Source organism: Rhinoderma darwinii, assembly GCF_050947455.1.
Source record: "Rhinoderma darwinii isolate aRhiDar2 chromosome 2 unlocalized genomic scaffold, aRhiDar2.hap1 SUPER_2_unloc_31, whole genome shotgun sequence".
In the NCBI taxonomy this organism is placed as follows: domain Eukaryota; kingdom Metazoa; phylum Chordata; class Amphibia; order Anura; family Rhinodermatidae; genus Rhinoderma; species Rhinoderma darwinii.
In genome coordinates this window covers 235,686-243,736 of record NW_027461698.1, presented here as the reverse complement: position 1 = coordinate 243,736, position 8,051 = coordinate 235,686, and the positions used below count along the sequence as shown (strand labels likewise).

The window sequence follows — 8,051 nt, the reverse complement described above, 5'->3', positions numbered from 1 at the left end:
AGCAAGGAGAACAAGTTGTCTGTAAAGTTGGTGGATGCCTATTTTCCATTTTGCAGTCCCTTGTCTCCCTCTTGTGGCCTCCTGGAGGCAACTAGCTGTGCAAAAAAAAGACAGCCTGGGGGCCGGCTGTTGCAGTGTTGCCCTCTCAGGCAACACTGAGTGACTGACTGAGCCGCACCGTCTTATATAAAGTTCAGACGGAACTTTGCACGTGTCATAGTGGAGACCTCAGGAGCCAGAGCCAGCTTTCTGACATCATAATGGGGCCTCAGAGATAAAAGCCTGGGCCCAGGCAGTGTTGGTCAGTGCTGCTCAGCAGGCAGCACTGGACTGGATTAAAGCTGATACAAGGTGTGAAAGGAGAAGGGGTGGCAGTGGGCATGCACTTACTGCTGCTGCTGCTGCTGCTGCTGCCAGTGTTTGCACGGCAGGAGGGCATTTGGGCGTTGCCAGGAAGGCGTTTTTATGTCGATTCCTCCTCTTTCAGCACTGCATTGTGGTGCAAGCAAAAGAAGCAAATCCTGTCTTGCTTCCTCTCCGGCCTTTATTCACCTCCCGCTTAGTAGCTGTGAGTGTGTGTGAGCCTGCAGGGCCCCATGGAATTGCCTAGGAGTAGGCTGAATCGCTGCAAGGGGTGAACAGCAGTATTGGGCAGGCTCGGTCAACGCGCGGCCCGTTCGGGTTATCGCTTCTCGGCCTTTTGGCAAAGATCAGTGGTGGGGGACTGCTACTGGTCTGCGTCAGAAGGAGTGATCGGGGTCCTCCTTGTGGGGGCCCCGGATTGTGTTCGGGGGTGATCGTGGGTTGGAGAATATATCGACCTGCAAAATGGCGAAAACGGCTCAAGGACTTGAGGACACGGTGCGATTGGAAGTCGAGGAGGGATTTCGTGACCGAATTGGATTGGATCAGATCGTGAGGGAGATTCTGCAGAAGCTCCCTTATCTCAAGGTAACGGATGTGTTAGCTTTGCAAGATTTCCAGAGGCAAGGAATTTATGATATCACTCTTTGTTTTGAGGATATATGTAAGAAAGTGTATGCGGATATATTGAAGATGAAGGAGGAGAAGAAAGTGACTGTTTTGGAGCATATAAGAGTGATACCATCGTTTAAACAGCAAAAGAAAATGTTAATAGTGCACATGTATAACCCAAAAGTTAAGGACGACACGGTGAAGGTTTTTTTGACAAGATATTGCAAGGAAGTAGTTTTTGACAGAAGATTGGTGAACAAACATGGATATTTGAATGGTAAAAGAAGATTTTTTGTTATATTTAAAGAAGATTGTGAGGTACCTGCAGTTTTTTCAATTGGTGGAGAGAGGGGCTTTTGTTACTACCCAGGACAGGATATGTATTGCAGGCATTGTTTTGTTTATGGCCATGTACTGGAAAATTGTCCAGTGAAAGAAGAGGTATGTAGGAACTGTAATAAACCAGGACATAGTGCTAGAGAATGTCAGGTAGCAAGGTTGTGTGACATATGTGGAAGTGGGAATCATCTAGCAAGAAAATGTGTACACTGGGGGAAGCAGGTGCAGGCAAGGGAGGAAGGAGTTAAGAGAATTGGGAATAGTTCCATTAGAGGCAAAAGTACATATGCAGACAGAGTTAAAAGTATAAGTCATGGCTTGCAAGATGTTGCAAAAGTACAAGCAGATAGAAGGATTGTTGGTGCTTGTAGTTCCACAGAAGATGGTGGACAAACAGTTTTGGAGGGAAAACCAGTTTTGGAGGGAAAAACAGTTTTGGAGGGAAATGCATATTCAAATGAGGGGGAGGGGCTTGAGGACATTTTGAATGAGATCTTTCTGGCTCCTTCAGTGATGGTAGAGAATATCTCCAATAGTAGTGAGAGTGATGTGGATGGGGAGGATTGCCCTGATCCTGCAGTTGGGGAAGGTGAGGAGATGGAGTGCCAGGGTGATAGCTCTGATGTCTCCTTGACTCCAGGACAAAGAGTTTTAAGTGAAGAAGAATATGAAGATGCTGATGATGTTGTTATTGAGAGAGGAATGGAGGAAGGGGAGGCCGCTTCTGCCAGTAAAAGAACTAGGGTAGAAGGGTCTTGGACTGGGTTGCAGAGGGATCCTGTCTTAACTGGAGGTAGTCAGATGTGCAGGGATTCTGATACAGGATCGCCTGATATAGGGGTTTTTTTAAGTCGCAAGGTTGAGAGACAGGGCCCTTTTAAGTAAGAATATGGCTGACAAAATGGTGAGCATTGCTATAGTCGCAATAATGAGTGTGTTGGTAGCTACACTGAATGTGCGGAGCATTGGATCCAGCACAAGAAGAGCTGTAATTTTTGACCACCTAAGCACATTGAAGGTTGATGTGATATGCTTGCAAGAGTGTGCTATAAGATCTGCACCCCATAGCAGTGAGTGGCCTCAGGGGCAGTCCTTCTGGTCGCCTTGCGCTGAGAATAAAAATGAAGGCATTGGTATTTTACTCAAGAACAGTAATTTTAAAGTTTTGGAGTGTAATGTGATTTTACCAGGTCGTTTTATGATATTGGTTTTAGAGTTTTTAGGACAACGTATTAGGATTTTTAATGCTTATGCACCAGCAGATAAGCAGGCACGTGTGTCATTTTTAGAAACTCTTAAACTTTTTATGCCTGGTAGGGTTTTTACCATTGTCTTAGGTGATCTTAATTGTATCAGAAGTATTAATGATCGTCAGAGCTCTACAGATGTCAAGTTAGATATTACCTCTAATGCTTTAAATAATATGGTGCAGGACTTACGTTATACAGACGCAGGGCTGATGGTTACCACCGAGGAGAATTTTACATACATAGCTGATAGTGGGAGATCAAAATCCCGGATTGATTATATTTTTGCGTCCGAAGGAGTTAAGGTGGCTCGATGTGACCAAGTGATGACCAGCTTTTCAGATCATAAGATTATTACTGCGGAAATAAGTGTCTCAGAGTCAGCTGTCTTTGGCAGAGGGCTCTGGAAATTAAATATAAGTCTTTTGCAGGATGAAGAGGTAGTGGAAGATTTTAAAAAAGTGTTTTTATCTTGTGTTGATAAACAGAAGTGTTTTAGCAGCATACTGGTCTGGTGGGATTGGGCCAAGGAGAAGTTTGCTGGGTTTTTTAAACAAATTTGTTTTAAGAAGGCACAAGATAGGAAGAAGAAGGAAGCCATTTTAATCTCAAGATTGGAAGCACTTTATAAATTCAGGAATATTGGTTTTGATGTGAGTAGCGAAATTGAGGACATTAGGGAGGAGAGGAGAAAGTGCTTGAAAGAAAGTGGGAGAAACATTGTGTACCGTGCAAAAGTACAGCATATGGAGGAGAATGAGAAGTGTACTCGGTACTTTTTTAAGAAATGTTTTAATTCCAAAGGGCTTTTTAAATCGATTCTAACCCCAGATGGTGAAGTGACTGGGAAGGAGATGGTGAAGGGAATCGTTGGCTTTTATGAAACACTTTTTAATAATGATAGCAGAGCGTCTGAAGTGGAGATTAATGACTATTGTAAGATTTTATCCAATAATGTGCCAGAGGAAAGTGTTGGCTTTTTAACGGAAGATGTGAGGAAGGGGGAGGTCAAGCGCGCCATGGAGGGTATGGCAAAAGGGAAAACTCCTGGTAGCGATGGCCTCCCTGCTGAGTTTTATTGTTCTTATTGGCATATAATTGGGGAAGAATTTCATAAGGTTGTGCAATATATCTTTAGTTGCGGGCTTTTATCATCTTCTATGCAGAATGGGATTGTGACTTTGATTCATAAAAAAGGTGATGAAAAAGATATAAGAAATTGGCGCCCAATCACATTGTTAAATAATGATTATAAAATTGTGGCAAAGATTGTGGCAAACAGGTTAAACGATGTGATAGGTCTTATGGTAGGGGACTATCAGGTGTGCGCAGTACCTGGAAGAAAGATTTCTGACAACTTAGTGCTTTTAAGAGATATTATTTATTATTCAAATTTTAACAAAATTCCTTTATTTATTGAATCAACTGACTTTGAAAAAGCATATGATAAAGTGTCACACCGTTTTATGTTTACAGCTTTGAGACAGCTAGGCGTCCCTGAAAAACTGCTTAGAGTGATTAGAGGATTGTACAGTGGAGCTAATAGTCAAATATTAGTAAATGGTCATGTTAGTGAAGCATTTAGGGTAAGATCAGGAGTGAGACAGGGATGCCCTCTCTCCCCAATTCTTTTTATATGTGTAATTGAAACACTTTTAAAATCAGTTCAGCAGGACAAAGGAATGAGAGGAGTTTTTGTCCCAGGTGCCAATGGGAAAAATGTAAAATCGATAGGCTACATGGATGATGTGGCCTTTATCTGTAATTCTCAGAGTGATCTAAATAGAGCGAATCTCCATTTGAGGATTTTTTGTAGCTTGGCAGGGATGAATGTAAATTGGAGCAAATGCCAGCTAGTGAATTTTGGACAACAAATGGATGTAGTGGTGGATAAGATTCAAAAGAAAGAAGAGATAGAAATACTAGGTATAATTTTTGAGAAAGATTTAAAAGGCAAGAAGAGTCATGCAATATTGGAGAAAAAGGTGGAGAAGAAGATAAATTTTTGGAAATTGAGAAAATTGTCTTTTAAAGGGAAAATTTTAATAATCAAAGCTGTGATTTTACCTCTACTTTTATACACAACGATGATCCTCCCGCCGGGGAAGTTATGGATGAGAAGAATGACGAGGAAACTGTTCATTTTTTACTGGGGATCAAAAATGGAAAAGATAAGAAGAGCGACTGTTATGAGCAACCCCGAGCGGGGAGGGTATGGTTTTCCAAATATAGAGGTTTTTATAAAAATGCATTATTTTTTATTGATTTTTAAAACCGTACAGTGCAACAACAGGACAGCTGACATGTGTAAGTATCTAGCAGGTTGGTTGCTTACAAAATGGGGATGGTGTGAAAGGGACCTGAGGAGACCCATGTCATTGGTAATGCCTGTTTTTTATACGGTCCTCAGGTCCTTTAGTGATCAATACCGATTGAGTTCCCTTGGTAAGCCTGAGAAAAGTGCAATAGTACAACATTTGAGGAAAGATGAGGTTTTGTGTGATGTGCCATTTTGCAGTTCTGCACAGTCAGCTAAGATATGGAAGTTATTTTACGTGTCTGGGCTGTCAAATAGACAAAACGACGTGACATGGCTCTCATTACATGGCTGCCTCCCAACCCGATCTTTTATGAGTAGACGGGGCATTAATATACGAGAAGTATGTCCAAGAGAGGGTTGTGGAGGTATAGAAGATATTTATCACATATTTTGGGACTGTTTTTATGCCAGACAAGTTCTGTTTTTATTGGAGGGCCTGTTTGCTGCACTTACTGGTGTTAGGAATTTTATTTTTGAAAGGGTTTTAATTGGTCAAGATTTTACTTCTGATTTAAATGTACGCGTCTGCTGGATTGTTTTTACTATTTTTAAGGAGGTTTTATGGGATACTAGAAACCTGCTGGTTTTTGGAAAGAACATGCTAACTCCGAGAGAATGTAGAAAAGTGTTTTTATCCAGATTATTTACAGTGTTTTTATGTGATAAGAAGAGATTAGGTGATGGAAAAGCGGAAGAAATCTGGAAACATACGGAATGGAACAATTTTTGTAAGTAAACTTGATTATTTATTCTTTTACTAGAAGTGTCGACCAATAGTTTTTTTTCCAAATGATGTTTTTTTAGACCTTGTTTTATGGTTTGAGTCACATGACGTGAAACTGATTACAGAAATATAAACGAGAGTCTGCTAACTGAGGAAAAAAAAAAAAAAAAAAAAAAAAATCTGTTCTTATTAGTTTAATATCTGATACGTCCCCTATCTGGGGACCATATATTAAATGGATTTTTAGAACAGGGAGATGGAAATAGAGCTTGCTCTGTCCACTCCACGCATTGACCTGGTATTGCAGTATTTCCAGGACCGGTGCACCCTTTCCTTATGTGTTTACTAAAATCAGATTCCAAAAGTGCTTTTTGTGTTTGCCATTGTTTTTGTCTTTCGGATGGGATCTCCCCTTTTAATCCCATTATTTCAACACCTGTTGGACAATGCATTTGTACAGTCATGTGTGATAATGAGCTAATTTATTAAATGCAATTAATTAATACATTGCCACCTCTTGTTTTGTGTTGTCTGTGTTTCTGTGTTTCCGGCATTTCACATTGGAACAGCTCATTCACCTTCCTTGTCTTCTCTCCGCCCTCCCTCCTAGGTAGGTTAAAGAGCTGCACCTGAGCCAGCCACTGATTGATGCAGCACCATAGTCAAATAGTGGAGTGGAGTAGGGGAACAGCAAACAGCCATTAAAGCAGCCAGCCCGCCCGCCCGCCCGTCACAATGGACCTACCTGTGTACACTAGATGGATGTGATGGAATGTACTGTGGTCCCTACATTTCAAGAAGAAGTAAGAATTGCAGTTGCAACAAACCCTTGCTTGCCTACAAAGAGAGCAGCAATTTGGATTTGTTACTATGTTACCTGGAAGAATAACAAACTGTGCAAGGATGGAGGTTGTAGGAGCAAGGAGAACAAGTTGTCTGTAAAGTTGGTGGATGCCTATTTTCCATTTTGCAGTCCCTTGTCTCCCTCTTGTGGCCTCCTGGAGGCAACTAGCTGTGCAAAAAAAAGACAGCCTGGGGGCCGGCTGTTGCAGTGTTGCCCTCTCAGGCAACACTGAGTGACTGACTGAGCCGCACCGTCTTATATAAAGTTCAGACGGAACTTTGCACGTGTCATAGTGGAGACCTCAGGAGCCAGAGCCAGCTTTCTGACATCATAATGGGGCCTCAGAGATAAAAGCCTGGGCCCAGGCAGTGTTGGTCAGTGCTGCTCAGCAGGCAGCACTGGACTGGATTAAAGCTGATACAAGGTGTGAAAGGAGAAGGGGTGGCAGTGGGCATGCACTTACTGCTGCTGCTGCTGCTGCTGCTGCCAGTGTTTGCACGGCAGGAGGGCATTTGGGCGTTGCCAGGAAGGCGTTTTTATGTCGATTCCTCCTCTTTCAGCACTGCATTGTGGTGCAAGCAAAAGAAGCAAATCCTGTCTTGCTTCCTCTCCGGCCTTTATTCACCTCCCGCTTAGTAGCTGTGAGTGTGTGTGAGCCTGCAGGGCCCCATGGAATTGCCTAGGAGTAGGCTGAATCGCTGCAAGGGGTGAACAGCAGTATTGGGCAGGCTCGGTCAACGCGCGGCCCGTTCGGGTTATCGCTTCTCGGCCTTCTGGCTGAGATCAAGTGTAGTTCTGATTACTTGTAGTCAGTGCTGCCTGGTCTTGGTTAGGAGGTGCTCAGGTACCCTCTCTCTCGGCCTCGGGGGATCGTCCAGGTCCGCCTGGACTTCACCCCCGTGCTGCTCTTTGGGAGAGAGGCTTAGTCCTGAGCAACGAGTTGCGATCCACATATCCCCCGTCTAGGCTTCGGCCGAAAAGGGGAAAAGCTGCGTAGACGTTACGTCACCAACGGGTGGCGTAACTTTCCTTGAAAACCCCTCACCATGGACGAAAGTCCTGGTGAGATACCGGCGTATGCCCGGATAAAGAATACAATCCGTGTAATTGTATCAGAAGAGAAGGCGACGACCTGCGGCCTGAAGTTCTTGGTGGAGACCGTGCTTGTTGGCATTTTCAACATTCAGAAGCGGGAGATATTGGCGGTACAAGACTATCCTAGGAGAAGAACATACGACATAACTTTTGTACAGAATGGAGTGTTCCAAGATCTGCTGGCGGCATACATGGTAAAAAACGATCCGAGACTGGACGGTATTGAATTTTACGAACATGTGTTGGACATCACTAAGATGATTGTGATAAAAATGTACTGCCCGTTTGCTGATTTAAAAGATGTGATGTCCTTTTTATCCCCCTATTTCAAAAGTGTAAAATGTATTGGCAAAATAATGAACGAAGTTGGAGTTTGGACGTCAAAGTGGAGATTTTTAGTAACTTGTTATAGAGATGCCAATACAGCAGGGGGGATAATGTTGCCGCCAGCACGCTTTAAATTAGGTGATATGGCAGGAGATCTTTTTTATACAGGAATGCCTCCAT

General features: G+C 43.0%; 1 non-coding gene across 1 annotated transcript; it reads left to right on the top strand.

Moving 5' to 3' along the window:
- Window positions 1-5,749: 5,749 nt before the first annotated feature.
- LOC142677607 (U2 spliceosomal RNA) lies at window positions 5,750-5,937 on the top strand. Its single transcript, XR_012852595.1, has one exon. It is a non-coding gene; the product is annotated as a U2 spliceosomal RNA (small nuclear RNA).
- The last annotated feature ends 2,114 nt before the right edge of the window (window positions 5,938-8,051 follow it).